This window comes from Piliocolobus tephrosceles, chromosome 13 (assembly GCF_002776525.5).
Source record: "Piliocolobus tephrosceles isolate RC106 chromosome 13, ASM277652v3, whole genome shotgun sequence".
NCBI classification, from domain to species: domain Eukaryota; kingdom Metazoa; phylum Chordata; class Mammalia; order Primates; family Cercopithecidae; genus Piliocolobus; species Piliocolobus tephrosceles.
The window spans coordinates 85547832-85575305 of NC_045446.1; positions in this window are offsets into that span (position 1 = coordinate 85547832).

Genomic DNA, 27474 nt, shown 5'->3' on the forward strand with positions numbered 1-27474 from the left:
TAAAAAAATCAAACCAAAATGGTATAGAGTGTGGGATAATGCAAAGAATGTCAACCCAGGTGGGTGGTGGGAAAATGAAATTATCTCTGGTGTCTTTCCCAAGCTACACATACCCACCCACACATAGATTCTGATGGGCCCTTAAGGGAAACTTCCCACCTTCCCACCCCTCCAGAGGCACAGCGCTACTGATAGACACAAATTATCAGGTGCATTGAGTGAGGAAAAAATTTTACAACCATCAGCAAAATTGGAAAAACCACTGGACTACAGTCCAGTGGAATTGGAATTGAATTTGGGTTCTCACCCATACTAGCTCTCTGTTGCAGACAGTTGTTTAACCTCTCTGCTCCATTTCCTTGTCTTCAAGGAAAGGGGAGACAATGAGAGCTAATTCCCAAGTTTAAATATCAAATAAGATTATTTATGTGATAATGATATTAAATGTTAGTAAAATCTGAATAATATTGTGCCATTCATGACTATGTTATTTTAGCAAACAAATATGTCAGATTCTACCCACTGGTTTTATTTTATTTCCCCTTATTTTCATTTATATCACCTTCTGCTGGTTTGTACTAAAAGGATTTCCTGGACTGTATGTTTTTAATGTTTGTGGAAAGGAAGCTCTAAAAGGAAAGACTCTTTCCTCTATATCCAATGGAATCATTGGCATAAAATTTAGGAAGTTAAGAAGAAATAACATTCTTACAATTATTTGATTCAATATGGAAATTTCTTTTAGGATGAACTTTTTGCTGATGTCATTGGTTCAGAGTAAAACTGCCGAATATAAAGATATGATTCCAGTATTAATAGAGCAAAACTGTGAAACTGTATCAACCAACCGGAATTGTATTCTCATTGGTGCTATCAGTTAATGAAGTTAGACAAAGAATTTTCCCACATTACAATTTAGTCTACCCAAAAGCCTAAGGAATGCCACCTGCCCATCAAAAATGAATAAATGTGACATAATTCCATTGTATAATACAACCATATAACTAGGTTCTATAAGTCCACATACACACCTAGAGAGGTAGTCTTATTTACCTCTTTAAACTTATATATTCTGATTAATAAATAATAAATCAACATTAGTATGTTGATTCCATATGGCTTGTTGATTGGGGATCAGATGAGAAGATTATTCTAATACTGAAATACTCGTTTTTCACTTAATGGTTTAATCACCTAACTAAAGTTTACTGTGTTCTTTGGGAATTCAAAGTGGCCATTAGTGAAACTGACCAAAAAAATTCATCTTCTTAGAATTTTGTGATGTAATTAATATTCATTTTGGAACCCTCAGAACCCCAGAGAAGAGTTAGGTATAGAAAGAAACTCTAAAGCATATATAAGATCCCCAGAAGGTTTTCCCCTTCCTCCCTGTCACATACCTCTTTGTCTCAACCCACTTAAATTCTGAGAAAAAAAATCAATACAGTTAAATGAATTTAAGTATGGGTTTATCATTGTCTCTTTAAGTAGAATTATGTCCACGTTTTACAAGTTCCATTTCTTTAGCTGTCAAAAACTAGTTTTATTTAGCTAAGGTTGAAAATATTGGGAAGAGTCAAGGTGAGCATCTAGTGAAAAGCTTTGGAAACACTCCAGGGATAAAGTTGAAGACGTTAATCACCAGAATAACAACTGAAATTGAATTGCTCTAGAATTTGGCTCCTTCACCTCATTTTCCACTTCTTCTTCCAGTGTGGTCATCAGGATTCAATTCTGGTACTATGCTGTCCATAAGATAATACCAAAGGAAGCAGAAACTCGACATTTACTTCTTTTAATATTGACTCTAATCAAGAAAATATGACAATGTTTCTGATATCGCTTCTCAAAAACTTTTTGTTTTACTTTAAGTTCTAGAATACATGTGCATAATGTGCAGGTTTGTTGCATAGGTACACATGTGTCATGGTGGTTTGCTGCACCTGTCAACCCATCATCTAGGTTTTAAGCCCCATATGCATTAGGTATTTGTTCTAATGCTCTCCGTCCCCTTGCCCCCCACTCCCTGACAGGTCCCAGTGTGTGATGTTCCCCTCGCAGTGCCCATGTGTTCTCATTGTTCAGATCCCACTTACGAGTGAGAAGATGCAGTGTTGGGTTTTCTGTTCCTGTGTTAGTTTGCTGAAAATATCTGAAAGCTTTGAAAAATCAGATTATCATTAAGAAATAATTCTTAAACCCAGAAATTTTGCCCAAAGAACTTCCTTCTCCAGAGTCCTGAAAGAACAAATTAAATACTCATCATAAATGTCCAAGTGCAAAGGATCGTTTATAAAACTACCAGTTTACAGATGAGGAAACTAAGATTCAGGAAGTATAAATGATTTACCCCGGCATGAAGCTAGTTAATAGATGCAGGTTGATCCCTACTCTTACCATCTTGCTTTTTTGTTAATCATTTATACACAAATTCTGAGTACCTACCATATCCATGGCACTAAGGGCTGTGAAGGGAACAAATCCAAAACATTAATGGTTCCTCTTCCCAATATTATTATTAGATACTTTAAACATTGCAATAATGATAATCACTATATATCAAATACTCATTACGTGGGAGAAACTGGGTCAAAATCATGGTCACAGACATTATTCTCTTGGTATGGGTGTTAGTTTCTTCAGTTTACAGATGAAGAAAAGGAAACTGGTATACAAAATGTCATATAACTGTCTCAAATCACACAATTCATCAGAAGCAGAGGTCAAATTTGAACTTACATTTGCCTGATTCCAAGACCTTTGCTCTTAACTATATCATAAGCTGATGTAGTTCTACAGCTGAAACTTAACACTTACCTCCAGAGGCAATAGAAGATACTTTAGCTAAAAGTAAAAGAAATTTTCAAAAATAAGGTTTATTAACACTAGAATAACTTAACATAGGGAACCTGTAGAACTTCATCACTGTAGCTGAGTTGAAAATGACAGGATATTGAATTAGAGGTTTTATTTAAGAGTGGGTCTACCTAATTGCCTAGTAGGAAGCGAAACTAAATGATATTTCAAGCTCTCTTCTGTCCTATGACTTTAAGGAAAAACAATAACAACCATAAAACACCACCACCTACAACAAACAGTCTTCTGTGTTTTCCCATGAATTCAAATGAGCTAAAAAGTGATAAATATATTGCAAGGAAAATAGCTATGCAGCACTGTTGGGAAATGTGGTTCCACGGAGATGTCACAGAGTTTTTCCTTGTAAAACCTGCTACTGAAGTTTGGACAAAGGTGTGTGTTTGTGTGCAGTGACTAAGCTTGTGTGGGAGGGAGGCAACCACTGCAGATGGCTGAAAAATATGCTAATGTTGAAAGACCCATGTGATGGCTGGCATCCTGAAAGAGAGACAGATGTTTCCTCCCAAGAAGAATTTTAGAACAAGTGGCTTGCTGACCTATTCAGGCTTGATTCCTTAACTGCATCTCAGGGTCATACACACGTCAGAACCACTGAGACAATTGTCCTCCTCACTTTGTACCCCAGAAAAGAGATAGAGCAGCTAATTAATCACAAGGCCTTTGCAGATAGTACATTTCATTTGAATTTTCTTTTATGTTTTAGTTTTTAAGATGTTTTCATGTTCTCCGAGACTTGCTTTCAGAATGTTGCCTTTGTTCACATGCTGGGTCTGGGTCCCCTACAGTGCTCTCATTGCTCCACTCTCTGTACCTTTTTTTTTTTTTTTTTTTGCATAAAAACTATCCCTCTTATATTCACTTTTTAAATCTTTCTTTTCCCCACTAAACTATATGCTCATTTCATGGCAGTGAGCATGACTAACTTGTTAACCACAAAATCCCGAGAGCCCAACATAATGCAAGATACACAGAAGTCTCTCAAAAACATTTTTTCTCAGCACTCCTGAGAATACCTACAAGACATTCTCAGATATACTAGAGAGGCAGAGTGTAGATTGTCTTTTATTAGGCTACTTGAACAAGATTGTTCATTCCTTCATTTACTCAACAAAAATTTGGAGGTTTACATCATGTGTCAGGCACTGCTCTAAATGACCAGGATGCTGTAATAAAAAGAACAACAACAACAAAAAATCCCGTCCTTGTGGGTTTTGCATGTTAGCATCAATATATTTTTAAAAGAAATTGAAAAAAAAACCCAGGTACTTTGACTACAAAATTCATTTTGTTTGCAGATTACATAACACTTTGCTACTCAAGTTCCTGGGTCTGTAGAAGAAAAATAAAATTAAAAATTAAAAAACAGCCAGGTGCAGTGGCTCACGACTATAATCCTAGCACTTTGGGAGGCCCAGGTGGGCGGATTACCTGAGGTCAGGAGTTCAAGACCAGCCTGGTCAACATGATGAAACCCCGTCTCTACTAAAAAAATACAAAAAAAAAAAAAAATTAGCCAGGAGTGATGGCACATGCTTTTAATCCCAGCTACTTGGGAGGCTGAGGCAGGAGAATCACTTGAACCCAAGAGACAGAGGTTGCAGTGAGCCGAGACCACGCCACTGCACTCCAGCCTGGGCAACAGAGTAAGACTCTGTCTCAATAAAAAAAAAAAAAAAAAAAAAAAAAAGTTAATTAAAATTTTAAAACATTGCTCAGGGTCTCACAAGTTTTTTTCTGTCTTAATCAGCTGGGGATTGTCCCCACAAAACCAGAAGGGTTTTAACCTGCAAAGTACAGCTTAAAGATATATAAATCTGCTGTAATGGATATGAAAGCTAACTGTGTACCACTCCATGCCCACCTTTCTGCATCTGGCATTACAAACTATCCAATAGCTTTAGCACAAATTCACATGTCCTGTTGTTTCTTGCCACCTCTCAGGGTTCTAAAGGAATAGGCACCAGGTTCTGATAAGAACAGAAACATCTGGAGTGTGGGAGTGTTAATCTAAAGAAGAAAAGTGAAAATAACATTCATTGAACTGTTTGGTGTGCTAAGTAATGATTGGCGTTTTCACATACATTGTCTCACTTAATCTTTGCAATAAACAAACAACAAAGTACATCATATGCTCCCCTTTTATTTTCTACCAAATGAGGAAATAGGGTAAGAGGTAGAGATGTACCTTTATGTATCTATAGAGAGATTTATGACTTTTGTAACGGTCAGAGCTCCTAAATCACTGATTAACTTCTTAGCAAATTTATAGGCTGACATAACAAGTGAATAAATGGTCTCATTAGATACTGAGGAATTTTCTTGTTCATAACCTTGTGCCAAAAAAGAAATGGGAAATCATTAGATCAGAGAGAGTGGCTGTCTACCTTCTATTCACCCAGGGAAAATTTTGTAGAAAAAATGGGAACTGGCTACAGTTGATACTATATAAAGAAATCCTGACTTTTAAAATTCTCCACTCTCTTTCTTAAGAGATTCTTTTTTTTTTTTTCCTGTCCTTAAGGTCTCAAAGTTTTCTCCAGCTGAAAATACAGCTGCCTCATAGAAACATTGCATAAGAAAATTAATAACAATAAACCCCAGAGGAATCAGGGAAGTGGTGATAAGGCTGCTTTATGCTTTCCTTTTACCCAACTGAGAACTTCCTTTCGGCCTCACTTGCTGAATGCTAAGAGGCCAGGGAGGAGCACTAGGGCACATAGGAGAGAGACACGATGGCGGGAAGCAGTGAACAGATATGGGAGCAAAGGGAATTTTAAAAAGAGGAAAGGTCTCTGACCTGGACTGGCCTAAGGAAAGAATTGAAGGTCAGCAGAGGTGTTTTAATACAACCCTCTCCATCTCCCTCTCTATTCTCCACAGTGTTTTCATCACCCTCAGCTCCTACCCTCTCCCCAGCTGCTCTAATTCCCATCCTCCCATCCACCTGAAACAACAAATGCTCCAGATCAAGAGTTAGTTTTGTGTTTACAGTAGAGCCTCATTTTGCACAAATGTAACTCATGTTCTGATTTTAGAACCTAGTCTTGCCACCAATTTTCTTTATCCTCAACCACAAACAAATCTATTGGCATGTATTAAGGCTATGGAAAAAAACCAGACTGGATTATAACCAGCAGGCAAGCTTGAGAATGGACACTACTCCTCATTCTCTTCCAGAGAATTAATAGTTACTACAAAGGCAGAATGCTGTAAAGGGCCAGACACCAGCATATACACATTCTTTTTGCCTTGGTCTAGATCAGTGGTAATCAAGTTTCAATATGCTTAATAATTACTGAATAGTAAATATCACAAAATCATTTACACTCTAATTCGTAGGTGATTTAAGGGCTTTTTTTTTTTTTTTTGAGACAGTGTCTTATTCTGTCACCCAGGCTGGAGTGTAGTGGGCAATCTTGCCTCACTGCAACCTTTACCCCCTGGGCTCTGGTGATTCTCATGCCTCAGCCTCCCAAGTAGCTGGGATTACAGGCATGCACAACCAAGCCGTGCTAGTGATTTAAGGGCTTTTAAGTACAATTTTGTCTCTGCAAAATTTTGTCTCTACAAAATTTTCATCTAGTTTTGACTTTTAAACATGCCCAGCTGCAAAAGGTCATCTCTACTATAATACATTTTTCTGGAGAGAAAGTTATAGCATTTGAAATAATCTCTAAGGAGCCTATAACCACCAAAGATAAGAACAACTCCTCTTCCCAACCCAAATCTCATCCGTCTCGTGTCTTACTCTCTCAGGAATATCCTATTCCTCTGCTAAATTACTGCAGCTCAACCAATGAATTAATCTGAGTTAAATTTTTCATGTTTCCTGTACTTAAACAGCATCTGTACTTTACATAAGATGTTAGTGCCTAAACCCAAGGGATAAGGAACTGTGGGAAATTCCAAGCACTTTGGCAGAATCCAGAAGGGCAACACTTGAGTTAGGAAGTCAAACACGTTTTTAGAACCTGTTTAACCATGCCTTATAGGTAAGTGCTTCCTCATCCTCCAGGAGTTTTCTTCTTGGCACACGCTACCGACCTTACTGACAGCTCTCATGCCACAACTGGTAAGTGACAGTAACAGTGGAATATTTGCCTGACTCTGAGGAATCTTTAAGGGAATGAAGTAGAAAGAGGAGCTGAAGAGAAGATACCTGAGAACTCTGAAGCAGAGATAAACCTTTGGAGAAGATACTCTTAGGACTGCTGCCACCCCAGTTCCCCATTTGTTGAAAGGGAATAGAACAAAATCAGAAAATATTGTAGCTAAACTTCTGAGATCTATCTCATGTACACAGACAAGTACACAGAAATAACAGATGCCAACGTGATCCAGCAGGTCTGGCATACTTTGCCCGGTGCTCTCTTCAGCAGTACATATACTAAAATTGAAAGTGTTGCCCTTAAGAGGGGCTGGGGCCCAGAGCCACCTTTGGCTAATTCTGGGCAGGAAAAAAAATGACAATGGGAGTACCTATTTCAACTGCCACATCGAGAAATCACAAATGTCTACTCTATCAGTCTAGAGAATCCACCAGTTCAGTGCCTTTGGGAAACATTTGTAAGTCATACCTAGTTGGGCAATCGCTCCCTTCCCTCTACAAGGCAAAAAATTCATACTCTGCCCATCACTGCAGCATAGATAAGTGCATGCATGGGGCACAGAGATACAGAAAGCTGAGTAAATTTTTTTGCAGAGCTTTGATTGTAGCTGAAAATTTATATGAAAAAGATGGCTAGAGATAATAAACATCTTTGCGCTCAAAATATTGCCTCTGAACTTTGGGAACTAGCAAGAAGAAATACAGAACATTCTCTACAATTAGATGAAAGCCCATGAAGAAAGTAATCTAACTGCACAGTGAGTCTGGGACATAAATAATGTGAGGTACAGCAGAGTAGACCCTGCATAATGAATCAAAATAGACATATTTCCCTTGGTCACATCTGGCAGAGGACTTTACCAGTTCCTCGGAATGGAGGAATCAAAATAGATACAAGAATATAGGATTTTAGGTTTGTAACATATTATTGTTATCTTACTCATGCTAACTGTATAGTTAGCTGTAAAGCTCATACAATTTTCATTTCATAATATAAATTTGCTAACTGTTTATTAATTCTTTTATTTTCTTACTAAAATCAAAGTTAAAGAATTCCTCCAGGTATTTAAAAAGATTTCTGGACTGAGATGAAACTTCACTCAATTTTGCAGTCAAGATTCTGGTATCTAGACAAAAAGGATAGATTAGCAGCAGATGTTCTTATCCTAGCTGTGTGTTTTACAAACAGGAAATGTAACAAACAAAAAGGTATATTTTCTCTTCCAGTGATCCATAGATTTGCTCTAATCATTGTACAAGATTACATTAAAGATGTAATCTTGTAATCTCATGGTCAGGAAGTAGGGTTGTTTTTAGTACGAAGCTACCAGAGCTGGACATAGAATGACTTCCACCCCAGCCTTATAAACATGGCTCTGTTTCACTTGAGCTCATGAGTCCCACAGTGCCTGGACCCTCAATGATCTGCTCATCCCCACAGTACCTGCCTTTGGTTCTGAAGCCTCAGAACTTTTTTAAAAACACCTCCTGTCAATGTAAGTTTTTCAAACTCTACCCAATAAAGTTTGCTCTATTATTGTAAAATAACAATGGTAAGAAAAAGGAACAATTGTCACACTGATGGCCTCAGTGTGATTTCTTGTTCTACCAAACTCTATTGGAACTTTGTGAAAATACTGCTCTTCTCTGGTCCTCAATTTACTGACTTGTAAAACAAGGGTTTATAGTCCAAAAGATGATCTTCAAGTTGTACATTTCCAAGGGAACGTGAGTGAATGATACCCTTGTCTGTGAAAAATTCATCCATTTTACAACAGAGACATGTACCACTACCACCTATTAGAATGTCTAGAATCTAAAAACTCTGTTAATACTAACCGCTATCAAGTATTCAGAGCAGCAGAAATTCTCATTCATTGCTGGTGGGAATGAAAAAATGATATAGCCACTTTTAAAGACAGTTCAGCAGTTTCTTATGCAACTAATAACAGTCTTAAAAGCAATCATGCTCCTAAGTATTTGCCCAACTGATTTGAAAACATATGTCCACACAAAATCTTGCACGCGAATGTTTATAGCAAGTCAATTAATATTAACAGTTGCCAAAAACTGGAAGTAATCAAGATGTCCTTCAATAAATGAATGAATAAACAAGCCTTGCTATATCCATGCAATGGAATACTATTCAGTGATAAAAGGAATGAGTTATCAAGCCACAAAAACAGGCATGACTCCTAAGTGTATATTGCTAAGTAAAAGCAGCAAGTCTAAAAACGCTATGCAATGTATAATCCCAGGTATATAACATTCTGGAAAAGGCAAAACTGTGGAGATGGTAAATAGTTCACTGGATGCCGTATGTTCCAGAAGATAGGGTGAGTAGGGCTGAACAGGTGAAGTGTGTGGGATTTTTGGGGGGATGAAACTATCTTGTATTATACTGTAATGATGTGTACATGACACCATGCATTCCTCAAAGCTTATAGAATATTACAGCTCAAAGTGTCTCTGCAAATTATGCAAATGTTTTAAAAATCATTTAGGAAGTCAGAGGATCTCAAAATTGAATACAGATATAACAAAAGTCTCTAATATTTTAAATGCATGAAAAAACCTTACTAAATGGGGTTGGGGATTAGGTGTCGACTTAAATAACTTTGGAAATGAGTATAGTCTGTAAGTCCAAAGACAAAAGGGACTCTGTGTACTCTAGTTGACAAAGTTTTCTCCCTCAAGATTGTGGGTCAATAATTCTGAAACCAATATATAGGATATTGGAATTCAGCAATTAAGTAAATGGATGGTGTATGGTAGGTGCCAAGTTTCTTACTGTTGGAGTAAGAGAGTACAGATAAACAATGGGAGGAGCCTAGAATGATCCATGTGTGATAGGTTAGAGTTTGAAATATCAGTATAAACTCATGTTTAGATTAATATAGATACAGATGGTTACATATAGAAATGTTTATAGATATGTGCACATATGCCATTAAGTACACACACATCTCTCTCCTTGCTTTGTCATCTGAGATGGCCTAGAAGCCATTACACCCCAGCTGCAACAAGCACAGCTAATTCCCAGATCTTGGTTTCTAATACCATTCTCCAATAAAAGGAACTAGGGCCCCTTGGCAAAATGGCTGGTTCTAGAACTTGAGCAGAAAATATGCAAGATGAGCCTGGAACACCTTGCAATTACAGAAAGTTAAAAAAAAGTGCTCAAAACAAAACAAAACCCCACACTGATGGGGTTATGTCAAAACAATACAAGAGGCAACCAAAATATCTCCCAATGGCCAAAGTTGGAATAACATGAGCAACAAAATAAATAAAGTAGCATTAGATTCTAAATTAAAGTATAAAATAAATATTTATGACTACGCATTCATATAAATGACTGAATAAATAAATGAAACAGAAGAAACAAATGTTCTATGCAGAAGAATTCCAAATAATTTGTAGATATTCCACCCTAAAGGAGGGGGAGCACAATACACAACTAATACTAACTTTCTCTTGAAAGAAAGTCACTAGGTGCAGCCCACACTTAAGTAGTTTTTGTAAAGGACAAAAACAAATAACTTTGTAAAGTTTTTTTGTAAAGGACAAAAACAAATAACTTCCCAGAGGAGAACCCTGACAAATACTACCAAGCCAGATCAAAGTTAACATCAACAGTGATAAATCATATTGATACTGTGTACCCTTGATATGATGTAATGAGAATGGCATTTTACCTCTGTGGTCATCCTTTCCAAAACACATTACCCAGTCTAACCACAGGGAAAAAAACCCAGACAAATCTAAATTGTGGGATATTCAGCACAATACCTGACTTACTCGTTTTTGTTGCTGCAACAGAATGCCTGAGACTGGGTAATTTATAATGAACAGAAAATTATTGGCTCACAGTTCTGGAGGCTAGGAAGTCCCAGATCGAGGGGCTGGCATCTGGCCAGGGCCTTCTTGCTGCATCTTCCCCTGGTGGAATAGTGAAGGTCAAGAGAGGGCAAGAGGGGGCCAAGCTCACCCTTTTATAATGGCACCAATCCTACCCATGATGGGGGAGCCCTCATGGCCTAATCACCTTTTAAAGGTCCCACCTTTAATACTGCTACAATGGCAATTAAATTTCAACATGAGTTTTGGAAGGGACATTTAAATGGCAGCAATATCTAACTAGTGCTCCTCAAAACTCTGAGGGTCCTCAAAACAGGGAAAATCTGAGAAACTGACATAGCTAAGAGAAGACATGACTACTAAATATAATGTGATATGCTAGATTGGATCCTGGAACAACAACAAAAAAATAACATAAGGTAAAACAAACAAACAAACAAACTGACAGGGTATGGTGGCTCACCGTACCTCAGGCCTGTAATCCCAGCACTTTGGAAGGCCAAGGCGAGCAGATCACGAGGTCAGGAGATCGAGACCATCTTGGCTAATACAGTGAAACCCCGTCTCTACTGAAAAAAATACAAAAAAAAATTAGCCAGGCGTGGTGGCAGGCGTCTGTACTCCCAGCTACTTGGGAGGCTAAGGCAGGAGAATGGCGTGAACCCGGGAGGTGGAGCTTGCAGTGAGCAGAGATCATGCCACTGAACTCCAGCCTGGGCAACAGAGCAAGAGTCTGTTTCAAAAGAAAAACAAAAACAAAAAACAAAACTTAAGGACTGAATACAGTATGCAGTCTAGTTAGTAATAATGTATCACTATTGGTTCATTAATTGTGAAAAATGTGACATACGAATGTAAGATACTTATAATAGGGGAAACTGAGTGTGGGGTATATGGAAAGATGGAACTATTTTCACAATAATTCTGTAGATCTAAAACTGTTCTAAAATAAAAGTGTATTTTAAAAGTTATTCTTTCTACATTGAACAAATGCTGTTATGCTTTTGCGTTGTGCTGAGCTGCACTTCATATAAAGCAATGAGTAAAACAATCCTGGCCCATGCCTGCAGGGAGCTTATAGTCTAATTTGAAGCAGTGACATTCAGCAACTACATAAAATAGAAGGAATGAACCCACACTGAGGAGTTCATAAAGATTAATGGCTGTAAAGGCTGAAGTGGTGTCCTGAGACTGATCCCAAATCCTTTACGCTAGGCCTTAGAGCCACAGGCTGCCTTTGAACTCAGCCAGCAAACAAGTTCTGTTGATGACAAAAGAGATTCTGTGGAAGGTGGTGCTGGGTAGGACTGAATCAACGCATTAGAATCAGAAGACTCAAGATCAAATTCCATGTTCTGTCTCATATTTGTCATACCAATTCTTCGAGCTACAATTTCTTCACCAGTAAAATTTAGCTAACAATACCCACCCTTCAGAATTGGTATGAAGATTAAATGTGATTGTATAAACTGCCAAGCACATGTAATGTCCACTTTCAGTGGCTTAGCTGGAACCTCACACAAATCTGTTTATTTATTCCAGAACATGTTCTATTCCAACAAGCTATGTTCTCTTTTCTCAGAGAGATCATGAACTATAAGTTTGTTGAGTATGGTTTCCCCTCTCCCTATAAATATGCCTCTCTCTTCTTAAGAGCTCTTGTCTCTCCACACCTCACTTCCTTATCAGTAAAAGCCTTGTGTACAATGATGCTATAACTCAACAGATCTTCCCAAGACAGAAAAAATTGTGTTTCTAGTTGCTTTGCTTTCACACAAGGAAACTCAATTTATCTTGTGGAGGGTGAAAGGAAGTTTCATCCAATTTATTTCTGGAAGCAGGGAATATGCTGTGGAGAAAGAGAAAAAACTAGAGAGAACATTTAAATTTAAAATCTACAAGATGCTATCTCAATTTGTACACCAGTAATTCAGAATTTTTGACAATTCAGAGAGAATTCCCTATGGTTCTATTGAATAAAAATAAAAGCTAGCAACTCCAATGCAATATATTTAGTGGTATATTCTATTAATTAACTTGATAGAAACAAGCCCATGTTAAATTATATTTAATATATAAAAGCATGCTTGTTAAGTTTTTTTATGTATTGGCTAATTTAGACACAGTCTTTCTGGATACATGATGCTATACTGTATTAGTATTACCAAGCCTGCTGCAACTGAACCCAAGCAGACGAATGAATAACTGTGTGTAAAATAATGCTGAAGACAATGTCATTAGAATAGGAATGAAAGGAGAAAGCAATGCTTAGAATTCCAAATAAGAGGCTGTCCTTGGCTGAACCATCATCAGCAAGTCATAAAAATATATTTAAGTCCAAAATCCAAACTCTGTTTAGTGTTTGCTTAGTCAGGAAGCTAACATTGCCTGTCTAATCTTAATTTTAGTCTAATTCAGGTGATGATATCTAGCACCTACTGAAGAAATGGATGTTTTAACAACTTCACCAGCCCTTGGCAAAGGAAGAATTAAATATTACCTCTATCTCCCCTTTCTTCCATCTTGAAATCTGGCTGAGTTAATGACTATTTATCTAGGTTTGACACTGATAAATTTGGATATTTATCAATAATATAAGTCTACAAATCAGCTTTCTATAATGGTAGTATATTCAGAAAAAAAAACACCTGTATCAAACACTAAAAAGATTACAGAGAAGACTCTGACGGAAATCCACATTTTATCACATTTATACATTTATAAATATATATTTTATTCTACCATATTGTTTATTCATTCAATTACATCATCATTTTTTCTCTATCAAGTTTAGCTTAAATACTATTTGAAATTCTTTCTTAGAGTACTTCCAAAATTACTAAGAAAAGAATTTAAATAAAAAATGTTGCAAACCTATCTCCTATAGAAAAACTGAGACAAAACTCACAATGTTCTTTTGTTTACTATTTTTACTATTAATATACTACATTTTATACACTTCATGTTTTTCAATGCCTTTTCATAACATGACATCATTGAACATTTTATAGGTGATAAAATAATTTCAGAGACACTAAAGATCTGAATTGAAACCATAAAGCAAAACGTGATGACCCCAGGACCAAACTGCAGGTCTGGCTGTGAAGTCCATGCTATCTGCAACATAATAGCACAGCTGCAAATGAGTGATTTATCTAAATAACTTTTTAAATTTACATATTTATAAAATATAAAACAAATCATGAGATTGAGAATTAAATGTTGAAATATCAGAGGGAATAAAATTACCAATCTGTTCACTTAATCAATGTGGAGAACAAATCACATGAGAGAAACGAGCTGAGCTCTCAACATTGATTATTCTGAAAGAGCTTCATTGTGTAGAATAGAACTAGTAATGAAGTGTTTGGGGACAATCTTGGGTACTTTGAAGAAATGAAATGATTCAGAACATGAAAAAGTGACTATATTCAGAGACAAATAGCCCACCCCTTCCTGCTACACTTGTATCAGTTGAGATCTCTTTTCCTTGGAAGTTAACAGACACTATCTTAAGCCTGCCTAAGTAAAACATGGAAATGTATTACAAGGATCATATGTCTGGGACTCAGGATACTAAAGACTATTTTTAAGCGTTCTTTGCAGGAATCTAAGAAAAAGGGAAGATGCTGGAGGAAAGAAGAGACAGCTCAAAGGAGGACTCAGTGGGTAGAAACAGGTAACAGATCTGTTTCTGAATGCACAAAGGTGCTCTCTAAGGATTCCCACTTAAGTGTGGAGTCTCGGGCAAGGATGGGGATTGGTAAATCACTGCAGCTTTATAAATGAGAGGAAAGGAGCCAGCCAGTCCTGGGCATTATGCTAATGCGACTCCATTTCTACCAACAGACTCATGAGGCCTGAGGACATGGGTTACACAGATACCAGGGGTATGATACAAAAGAGAGGGGGAATTCTCCACACACCAGTGGAAAGAACACAACATGAGATTTCTGCAGAAAGCTGCCCGCATCAGTGGTTTTGGCACAATAAGATTGCTTCAATACTGGGGGAAGCAGGGGGCAGGAGGCAGGAGGGAGCCAAGGCAAGAGCCCTGGGCAGCAGCATCTGTTTCTTTGGCACTGGGATATTTGGCAGTAGACCCTACCCTAGGCAGCAAAGCTGGGTCTGCAAAGAAGTAAAATGATAGTGTTTGGGGGAGGGGATGTTCTGGTGAAATACGCTGAGAATAACTCAGAAGTAATCCGTAAAGATTTTAAAGGAGTCTGGTGTGAACGAGGCAAAGCCAAAGGAATACCATATTTGGACTGCCATTCTGATGCTGTTGGCTTGGGAAACATGCCATATATATCAGTAGATAAATGTTAATATCTTTCTATCTCTCTATCTATGGAGTTCTCTGAGTATTGCCTCTTTACCATACTATGTCATGGTACTCAATAGTAAGGAAGTTGTTCTGTGCATTTGTCTGCCCTTTCCTGAATGCCTTCTGACACAATGTAGGAATTCAGATCAAATCTATCTGTGACAGTCCTGATGCCTCACAAATATGTGATCCCTTCCATGTCATTTCTACTTTCACTAAAGGATTCTACCCTGACACTAGTCAAGATGTCAGGAAGTTATACATATGGAAGATAGCAACAAAGATCTTTTGAAGCCCAGAACACATTGATTGACATTCATTTTAAAAGATATGTCTCATGTTATGTAATGCTTACATTCCTAAAAAGTTGATATGTTGTAGTGAAATGTATATAAAGGCAGATGGTATTTAAACACTGATTAAAAAAAAAAAAAAACTCTGTAGCAGATTCATTTGAAATGAAATAATCACTTCTCATTAATTTTCTTTGTAGATTTGTATTGCCTCCATAGTAGGTCTGCAGAAAAGGGTAGAACATAGCAGAGTGAAAATGACATGGGTTTTCAGCCTTATAGACTAAGAATAGATCTACAATTAACTAGCTGTGTGAGCTTAAATACTTTTCTTAGACTTTTGAGCTCAGTTTTCTCATCTGTAAAGTAGGGCTATTACTGATCTCACAATTTACTGTGAGGAACCATGTAAAGAACTTGTGCATAATAGATAGACATAGCTAGATACGGATATAGATGGTATGTTTTATATTTTTTCTCTCTATATATGTTTCTCTCTATGTAGATATAGAGAGAGATACTGGGACAAAACTCTTAATGCTCTTTTGTTAGCTATTTTTATTATTATTACTTTACATTTTATAGATTATATTTTAAGGCCTTTTTATAAAATTATGTCACTGACTGCTTTATAGGTGACGAAATAATTTCAGAGATACTAAAGTCTGAATTAAAATTATGCTACAAAAAGTGATAGACCCAAGATCAAACTGCAGGTGTCTTGGCTATAAAGTCCCTGCTATCTGCAGCATAGGAGACATATATGTATATATGTGTGCATGTGTATACACATGACCCTACATCTATATCTAGCCATATATATATATAAAACCATATTTCTTTGTTTCTGAAGAGAATGACATTTCCAGAATTTTTAAAGTACATATACAGAAATAAAAGTTAAAAAAATCTATGCAACACAGTCAAGTCAATCATCAAAAATTCTAATATTCTCGATAAGAACCATTAAATTTATACTTTTAACCATTTTAAAATTTTACTGAAATTAGCATCTTAGCCTACTATTTTATTACTGCTTAAGGTTGACAGCTTCACCACAGTTCTAAATGAATAAATGAATGAGATGCAAATTTTTTATATTCAGTCCTTTCATCTCTATGAAAACCCTATACGGTCTGGCTCTGTACCCTCACCCAAATCTCATCTTCAATAGTAATTTGAATTGTAATCCCCAGGTGTTGAGGGAGGGTTCTGGTGGGAGGTGATTGGATCATGTGGGCGGTTTCCCTCATGCTGTTCTTGAGATCGTGAGTAAATTCTCACGAGATCTGGTTGTTTGATAAGTATGAGGCTCTTCCCATTTCATGCTTTCTTTCCCTCTTGCCTGCTGCCATGTAAGACATGACTTGCTTCCCCTTCACCTCCCGCCATGATTGTAAGTTTGCTAAGGCCCTCCCAGCCAGATGGAGATGTGAGTCAATTAAACCTCTTTCCTTTATAAATTAGCCAGTCTTAGGGAAGTTCTTTATAGCAGTGTGAAAACAGATTAATACACCAATCAACTGACCAGTTAGTAACCACCAAGGGTACAGAACTGTACTGAGCATATCAGATAAGATTTTATTGAGAGCTTTTCCCCCCATCAGAATTATACAACTAGCTTCCTTAAAAATCACATTTTTTTATCCTCATATTAATGTTTTAAATTTTGAAAAAACGTTTGCTCAAAATAGCAATGAATTTCCAGAGTCAATTGCTGTGGCCTTTCCTCTTTTATAAAATATGTAGTTACATAGATGATATGACCGTTAGTTTCTGCTTAAGGTTTAATTTTGATACATTTGCAGTTGAAAAATAGACCCCAAATCTACTCAAAACCAATGCATGTCAATTGCTAAGATTTTCCCAAGAGAAAATTAGAATAAATTTTGTATGGCAAAATCACTGATTTGCATTCTGTGACCTTAGCTAATTTCTACATTAATGTGGAATAACTATAGGGAGTCATGTCTGGAACACATCTGCCATTAAGTTTGCTAAAAGATTGCTGTTTGAGGGCTTAAAGAGGCCAAAACATGAGTTGGAATGACACATTGCTCAATGTTGGGAACTCTTTGTGTCAAACAAATCTGTCAGAGTGTTTATCACCACATAGGACATCAGTTCTTATTTTTAGATTCTCATTAAACCCAGTAAAGTAGGAGTCTGCATAAGCTGAAATTCCATTGATATGCTTGTTCTGCATGTAGATTGAAATTATATTGCTCCTTGTTATTGGTAATGTTTCCCTTAAAAGCAGAATCTTAAAAAGATTTGAACAACTTGATTTAAAAAGCTCTTTAGTTGCACTACAATTTAGGTGGTCCAATCCTGTTCTTTCAAATGTAGTTTCATAGGAAAAAAAAAAACAAATTTTACCAAAATGTTGATGTAGCACCAGCCAGTGCTTCAAACCAAATGACAGAATTTGAGATTTAGAAACAGTCTTGTAGCCTATCATATTGCCCAACCTACTTATTTTAATGTGAAGAATTTAAAGCCAAAAGCTATCGCTCTCCTAGATCTCATAGCATCAAATATCGACATGCCCAGTTTTGTGAGCTATCTCAACTCACAGCGAAATAAACAGTAAAAGCTTTGAGTTTTTTTCCCCCAATAACAGGTACCTTCGTACTCTGTTGAACACATCCCCCCACCAATACTATTCTTCAGTCTTTACTGTTTTCCAGGCGTGGAAGCAGGATCTCCTAAGGTGTCGTTCTGGCTCCATAACTTTGTAGTCACATTCAGTTGTTAAAATAGTCACATTTTGGATCTTTAAAACTGAGTGCTGTTCATTTAGCTGCAATCTCAACTTTGATCCAAAGCCTATTTCTTTTCATCCCAGCACATGCTAAACTCATGACTCTCAAAACTTGAGAAGAGAGTGAAGAGAGGAAACAGGGTTGGGTCTTCTCTCCTCTTTACCCCTCTCCATCCTGCTTCCTATCCTCCTTTAAACTTGAGGCAGAAAGGAAGGAAAGGCAGAAGAGCCTACATCTTCTCTCCTGTACCTGCCAATGCTGAGGTTTCCATGTTTTTCCTATTGGTGTCCTCTCCTTTTCTGCTTAACATGGGCAGGCCTGCAATCCCTTCAGTGTTGCTAATATCCAAATATCTTTGGAACTCTTCTTGTTTTCTGTTTACACTCAATTCCTTGTTGATCTCATCCAATCTGGTGGTCTTTGATAACATCTGTATAATAAAAGCTCCCAATACCCAACTGCCTAATCACCATCCTTACTTGCATGCCCAGTAGGCTTCTCAAACTTACTATGTCCACAAACCTTCTGCACCTGCCATCTTCCCCTCTCAACTAATGGTAATTCCATCTTTCTCGTTGCTCAGACCAAAATTTAAAGTCACTTTTTATTCCTCTCCTACCCCCATGTTCAATCTTTCTACAAATCTCATCAATTCTATTCAGACTTGTATCCTCTTCTTGCCATCTCTACTGCTGCCACCCTCATGTCAAACATCACTAGCTCTAGCCCAGATTATTCCAATGGTCTTCCAATGGATCTGCCCACAGTCTTTCTCAATGCAGCAAGTGGAGTGTTCTTATTAAAACACATGTCAGACCAATGTATGCCTTATGATAGCCCACATGCCTTACATGAGGTACTTCATTCCCTATTATATCTTTGGCTGCATCATATGCTACATCCCTCCTTGCTCACTCCACACCGAGTACAACCAAGTACCCTGATTTCCTCAACAAACACTACAGTCACATGTTTGTTTGTTTGTTTTTAATTCAGCTATAATTCACATAAAATGGGCAAATCTTAAGTTCTAAGTTTGTAGTTTTGACAGTTCTATAGGCCTGTGTAACCACCATCCTTATCAAGATAGAGAACAATATTCTGTCACCTCAGGTTCTTTTCCAGTCAATTCCAATTCATCCTTATACACAATTACAATTTTAATTTCTGTTACCACAGATTTTCTCTGCCTGTTTTCAGACTTAATATAAATGAAATCAAATCGTGTATATTATTTTATGTCTAGCTTTTGTTTACTTAACATAATCTATTTGAGATTTGTTCATGTCATAGAATGCATTCGTAGTTTTTTTCTTTCAATTAATGACTAGTATTCCATGGTATGAATATATTACAGTTCATTTATCCATTCCTTTCTTGATGGATATTAGGGATATTTTCCATTTGGGGCTAATATGAACAAAGATGCTATGAACATAGTGTAGAAGTCTTCGTGTAGACATACGTTTTTATTTCTCTTGGATAAATACCAAGGATTCAGATTATTGGGCATGGGCTCAATGAATGTTTAACTTTATAAAGAAACTCTGCCTTCTGCTCTTTGCATTTGCTGTTCCCCTTACTTGGAATGTTCTTCCTCTCGGTGTCTCATGGATAACTCCTTGGCTTCCTTGTCTTTGCCGAAAGTCACCTTCTCAATGAGCTCTACCCTATGCAATCCAACTCCATCCTCCACCTCAACCCTAGCACTCTCACTATTTCCAGATTTTCCCATAGCACTCTTCACCCTTTAGCATGCTATATAATAATGAATTACTGGTTATTGATTTTTTTCTCCCACCAGAATGAAGGAAAAAGCTTTTTTTTAAAAAAAAAATCTGTGTTGTTCATTAATGTGTCAACAATGCCTAGAACAGTGCCTGACACTTAAGTAGAAAGTCATAAGTAATTGTTAAATGTAGGGAAACAAGGAAAAAAGGAAGAAGGAAGGAAGGAGGGAGGGGCAAGGAAGCAATGAACGTCTGGGATGTCTCTCAGAATGCCAGGTCATAGCGGCTCTATGGGAATTCTCAGGTCTCTAAAACTCCAGAGTTAGTATCCAATCATTCCTAGTGAATTTTAATGCTCACTCTTGTCCCAAGTGTGCTATCTGTGGCCTTTCCAACCTGTGCCTCTTCAGCACATGCAAGGTGTTCTCTTGTGTAAAAAGCCTCTGTATTTTGACATTGAGTTACTAAAATGTCTCATCCATCAGAAGTTAATCTGCTTGACTTCTGCTTTAGTGTGTCTAGATATGCCTATCTGGTCTCCCTTTTCTCCTTCTCCAAACACACATCACCCAATTGTGAAGGGAGTTTCAAGCTTCTTTCCATGTCCCATAAGCAGCACTCAAACCCAAACCCCACCCCTCCTCCATTTCCTCAGATCTTTTTTTTTTTGAGACGGAGTCTCGCTCTGTCGCCCAGGCTGGAGTGCAGTGGCCTCGCTCTGTCGCCCAGGCTGGAGTGCAGTGGCCTGATCTCAGCTCACTGCAAGCTCCGCCTCCCGGGTTTACGCCATTCTCCTGCCTCAGCCTCCCGAGTAGCTGGGACTACAGGTGCCCGCCACCTCGCCCAGCTAGTTTTTTGTATTTTTTAGTAGAGACGGGGTTTCACCGTGTTAGCCAGGATGGTCTTGATCTCCTGACCTTGTGATCCGCCCGTCTCGGCCTCCCAAAGTGCTGGGATTACAGGCTTGAGCCACCGCGCCCAGCCCATTTCCTCAGATCTTGAAGGCATTCATATGCTCTATTTCCAGAATTCCTCCAGCTGAATAGATTCATGGCTTGTGGTTTTGTTTTGTTTTGTTTTTCAAAGCATTTACTACATAGAAGTAGCTATTATTTACTACATAATCTGGCAGAAAATTCTAGAATGCTGCATTTCTTTTGCCATTTAATACAAGCCCTCACTAATAGAATGGTAAAACTAGGATTGCTATTTACTTATTAAGTCTTCTTCCTTTGAGAAAATCAAAAAGAAGTAATGGGCATGTGGGGGGGCGGGCAGGAGCTATTTGAGAACTCACTATTCTTTCCACTCAGTTTTGCTGTGACCTTAAAACTACTCTTTAAAAAAAGATAAATTTATTAATTTTTTTTTAAAAAAGGAGTCGTGATAGCTCTACCTTAAAGATAACAGTGAATTCATGTTAAAATCACTGTCCATTCATTTTCCTACTGAATGGACAGTGTCCATTCATTTTCCTACTGGTCCACTAAAGTGAATGTGAACTCATTCAGAGTTTAAGCCAATTCTCTCATCAAGTAAGTCAATGCTTATTACAGTTTAACAGTGCTGTTTATCTCAGCAATCTTAAAGTGATTATATCAGTGCTTGTTTTTGTCAGGGTATAGCCTGGAAAATGCAATTCACTTTAAGTATTTACAACAGAAGATACATAATACAGGAAGTTGGTTCCACAGATGATAAAGGAGCTGAGAAGCCAAATGAAACGGTGAGAGGAAACCCTTAGCAACATCAGGGAACTACTCCTCTCCCTGGGCTAGCTAGATAAAGAGACATGGCAAAGTCACTAGAGTCCAGGTGTCAGGGTTACTCAGCAGAAGCCAGTTTCCAGGCAGGCCTGTCAGACAGGAGCTAGTGTCATGGAAAATATACAACCTAGCCAGAGATAACCCCAAAAATATACAATTGAAGAGAAATTCCCTGGTACCTTCATTTCTGTCACCGCTCAGTCTGCTGCAGGTCTTCCCATTGGCCACACACAGTGTGAAACAAACTTGACACATAAGCCTGGGAAACAGCCTACAAGGATCAGCCCTTCAAGCAGGGGGACAGCAAGGTATAGATCTGAGGGCAGCAATCAGCACTGTGGCAAACTAGAATAAACCCACAGAGCAGAATTTGAAAAACATTCAAAAATTTCTATCAGAGTAGATGATTCTCTGTATGGTGCTATTTCAGAACATTTCAAAATACATGTATTAGCATAAGGAAGGGTTAATGGTTTTCCTCTATTAGGTTCAGAAAGAGAACGAAAGAGAGAGAGAGAAAAAGGAAGGAAGGAAGGAAGGAAGGGAGGGAGGGAGGGAGGGAGGGAGGGAGGAGAAGGAAAGAAGGAAGGAAGGAGGCAGGGAGGGAGGGAAAGAGAGAGAGAGAAAGAAAGAAAGAGAGAGAGAAAGAAAGAAAGAAAGAGAGAAAGAAAGAAAGAAAGAAAGAAAGAAAGAAAGAAAGAAAGAAAGAAAGAAAGAAAGAAAGAAAAGAAAGAGAAAGAAAGAAAAGAAAGAAAGGAAGGAAGGAAGGGAGGGAGGGAGGGAAGAAAAAGAAAGAAAGAAGAAAGAAAGAAAGAGAAAGAAAGAAAGAAAGAAAAAAGAAGAAAGAAAGAGAAAGAAAGGAAGGGAGGGAGAGAGGGAAGGAGGGAAGAAAAAGAAAGAAAAGAAAGAAAGGAAAGAAAGAAAGAGAAAAAGAAGGAAGAGAAAGAAAAGATTAATTTACTTAATGGCAAACATTATTAAAATAGATAAATACTCAAGCAAAGCTTGAAAAAGGGAGTCTTGTTTAATTCCATCCCACCACAATCCTATTTTCTTGGTCTCCTATGGCACAGAGATTAGTGGTAGTGAAGTGGAGAAAGGAGGTTAGAAGTTTCCATGTTATTTCTGGCTATTGCAGTTGCAGCATAGAAAAAAAAAACCCAAAAACACTAACAGTAATAGTTCAGATCTTATCTTGATACTAATCTTGATGATTTGTGTATTTTTAGAGACATGAAACAAGTAAATATAATTGGGAGGTAAAGTTTCTTTTTCTTCTATTTGACATCATGAAGTTATTTTAACAAAAAGAAAATTTAATCCAAAAAAAGACTGTGCTCCTAAATTCAAATGTTCATATGCTTCTTAAGTCTATAATTTACTAGGCACAATGTTATGACAAGACTAACAATTAGATCATTGTTACGTAAGCGCTATGATAACTTAATGCGCAGTAGAGAGTGCCCAGGGTTTTGGTTCTAAGACATGAGTCTGAGTACCACCTGGAGTACTTTTCTGGCTGTGCATCTTTGGACAAACAACTTGATGACTCTGAGCCTCCAGTCATTTGAAATAAAACAACTACGGTCACGGTACCACTCCATGAAGCCATTGTGATGATTTAATGAAGTAAAATTTGGTGACCACTACAGCACGAATGCTTGGCTTCTGTTGTTTTCCTTTTTATTCTGGGGACCCAAGAATAAGCCTTCCTTTTAGCTGATGAAGAAACACCAAACACAAACATTATGTAGTCAGAAGCAACCCCAAAATAGCTACTATGTAATTAACCCAGTCTTGAGAAGAGAAAACAATTACAAGATTAGAGAAGGAAAAACACAGACAATTTTCTATGCCATCTCAAATGCAGCAGCTGAAAGAAGACCCATCAAACTCACTTATGGCACCCAGCTGCATTACTGCATCTTTACAACCCTAAGGATTCCAGATGTGTGGGGTTCACCTGGGTCTGGGGAGCCCTTCAACAAGCTAACCAATGATTTCCTACAAAACAGCAGACTAATCAGAAGAAGAAATGAAAATCACCTGGACAGTTTTGCCTTAAAATAATTGACACAAGGGGTGGGGAAAGATACGTTCTATAAGTAGTTTCTTGCTGCAGTTTTCTTAGTTAAATGCCTTCTGGGAGGCAGTTTTTCCACCCATTTCTGGTTTTAGTTGAGTTGCTATGTTTTCCTCTCTAATTCAGACCCTGAGAATGATCTATTGCAAATCCACCCACTCTTCTTCCCAGAGAATCCTTTTATTCATAAAACTACTTTTTTTCCCATGAAACTACCTCCATTTTAGCCCTTTGGAGGAATTTAGTGAAGAATTTATCTTCCAGCAAATGTTTGTTGAAGGCCAACAGCATGCCACGCAGGCACCCTTCTAAGCACTCTGGGCACACCAAGGAACGGAGGAAGATCTCTGTCCTCATGGAACTTATATTCTAGTGAGGGAGACAAGCAATGAACAAGAAACATAAAAAAGAAGTAGATGGTACAGCGTGCTAGAAAGTGTTAAATATTATGGCTTACAACAATGAGCCAGGGAGCAGTTCCAGGAGTGCTGAGTCAGGGGCATTGGTGAAAGAAGTAAAAAGTTCTCGGCGGCATCGGTGAGAGAACTAAAAAGTTCTTCGTGTTCTCCCAACTGTCAGCATTCCAAAGAGTTAGATTTCTGTGAAGGCATACAGTCCTTTTCCACAAACAAGGTTTCATACTGGCAAGTAATGGCTTTGTTTCTTTCCCATTCAAACAAGTAATGAAATTTTACATAGCAATTTTTACCCTTTTAATTTCCAGATCTGATTGTGTAGAATTACATATTAGGATACCCTGGTTTCTATATCCATTATATTTCATTAGGGCTAATTTAGGTTCTCTATCTCCAAGTCCTCAATCTTTCCATCTTCCCTTCACAAATAGAATAATTACCAGCTCATGTCCTTTCACGTCAGAAAAGTGCAACCACTCTCTGTGTTTTAGCAATTCAGTTGTGAGACTTTCATTTGATTCCCTGGACCTCATTTGAACTTCCGTGGGTACAATCCTATCTTAATAAAACACATACTGACTCTGGGAAAAATTGTAAAGCAAGTAAAAATGGGGTGGGAACTGCTCCACAATTCATTTCTGAGCCTGGAGGCTCTTAACTCATTTATTACAGAAATGTCTTTCTCTTTCCTTTTAGTTGATAGTGCTTAAGTAGTCCCCTGACCTGCACTGCATATCCCCCCTGCTCAAAGCTTACACTATAGGTGGCACTACCTTGAGGAATTTCCATATAAGCAAATAACCAGTGTTTCATCATAATTAATTCATACACAGTTAGTTAATACAAGATAATTTTTAAAATTTTTATCAGGGAGGGGAGTTTCTGGCTTCATCTTAGCCAGCTTTTTATCTCCAGGGCTTAATACATGTTAGTACACATATGCATTTGATGGATGAACTAATGGAAGAGAAATATTAATATATGAAAATGTATTCCTGACAGAGGGAAGGCAACAATATCTATTTTGTATTTAATTGGTTGAAAATAGTATTGGGACCATATTTCTCCTAGGACCTTCTGCTTCATCCCCTCTTCATGCATCATTTTCTTTCACAGTGCTCTGTTTGTCTCTTTGTCTGTCTGTCTCTGCCATTGAACTCTGAGATTCTTGAGATGTTAGATATGTTTAGCGGTTTTATCTCCTGCCACTAATATTTGGGTGGGGAGAACACTTATTTCCCCACTACTTGTTTCCAGCCAGAGAGGAGCAGGAATTTCTATTCTTCTCCTCAGAAGAGGAAAGAATGGGAGGAGCTTGTGATGTCTCTCTAGGTGCTGCCTCACTCCTCTCCAAGTGGCTTACTTCACTGGAAAATGTGGGAGAAGAAACCATCATCCTCAGCTCATCACATCTGCCTCTCTTTTTGGATCTGGCCTGCCTGTAGAACACCCATATTCTCTGTAACTATCATGGGGTAAATGTATGGAGGGGGCTGGAGAGTGAGTGAAAGCGTTGTACTGCTCTTCTAGGGCCTAGAAGAGGTGGGTGGGTAGATGAGTCTGCCTAATCCAGTAGTAAAGTCTTAGGTGGCCCATTGAGGATGCCATTTTTGGAATGATGGCACTCAGGCCTGGAGTGCTTATATAGCTTTGCCGAAATCAGAATGAGCAAGTGACTTTGCTGAGATTTGAACCTAAGCACTTTGGTTATAAAGCCCAAACTCTTGAACACAATGCCCTATTCCTTATTTTTGTGGTGGGAGAGGGGTGGTGGTTAATTATTTCCACACTATCTAATCAGCCTTACCAAAAAAGCCAGTTTTACATCTCTGTCAGATTCCTGCATCTACTCTTGAATGTAACAGCTAGCACAGGGCCAGTCTGGCTCATAATATGCATTCAAAAATGGGTGACTTTAATGAAGTGATATTATCAGTGTCCTTGTGCTGCTTGAATGAAAAAGTGAAGAATGAGCTAGATCATGGCAAGGTCACTCCGATGCTTGAAGAAATGTAGACTCAGCTCTCATCCCAAAACTCCCGGAGTCATTCATTTCTTTGATACTTTAGAGAACAGAATCAGGCGAGGGTGAGTTGAAAATGTCTAACATTGACTCTCTGTTTCCTGTCTCCACTATACCATTCATGTGTGTAACCTGAGCTGGGGTATATCCCAGCAATACTTGATATCTTTATCCTAGGAATTTCTTCTGAAAGTGTAACCTATGGGTCTCCACTTGAGCAAGAACATCTTAGGAAAAAATAAAAATGAAAAGAAGAAATAGGGGATTGTGTTCAAGAGTGTGGGTTCTATAACCAAAGTGCTTAGGTTCAAATCTCAGCAAAGTCACTTGCTCAGTGTGACTTGGCAAAGCTATATAAGCACTCCAGGCCTCAGTGCCATCATTCCGGAAAAGTAAAGACATGTCTTAGAACAGTTATGCAGATTACATAAAGCAATCTATATAAAGTGTTTAATGTAATAAATAATATATAGGTGGCTGATAAGTTCCCTTATATAAGTTTGATAATTTTATGACCTTCCTCTCTTAGAGAGTACCAACACATGTAAGTAAGTCTGCCCAGGACGCTGAAAAATCCTTCACTAAAGAAGTGTATTCAATCTTGTTCAATGCAGCACCTCTCAGATGTATTTCACCAAAAGCTCTTTTGTAAGAGGTTTTAAAATTATTCTTAACATCAAGACAAACACTTTGGGCAACACTGCCACATGTCTGTGAATTTAGCTGAGGGCAACACACCGCCCTAGTGGCCCTCAAGCCCTAAAGGAAGATGCAATTCAGAAATATATCCCCATTTGGCTAGTGGGTCACTTCTGAAGTCTGAGTCCAGTTTCCCTTCACCATCTGTCTTTTAATGTCCAGTACTAAGCACAGGCCTTACTTAATTGAACATGCAAAGTGGCATCCACAGGCAATGATCTCAGTATATATTTTGACTCATCATCCAAAGAAATCAGAGATGAAAGCAACATCTAATGGCTGAGAATACATAAATAGCCATTTCCACTCACTTTCAATTACCCTGCAGAGGAATCTGGTCACAGATGAGCTCAGTAAATTCACAATATGTTATCCTCAATAGCTAAGCTGAGCAAAATCACCCAATTTGTTAGAACATTAATCCTCTAAAAGCTTGCCAACCCTAATCATTTTATGGCTTCACATTGCTTAATGGTAAAGATAAGAGGATCCCCAGGGATGCCCAGGTGTGACCTTCAGTGAATAA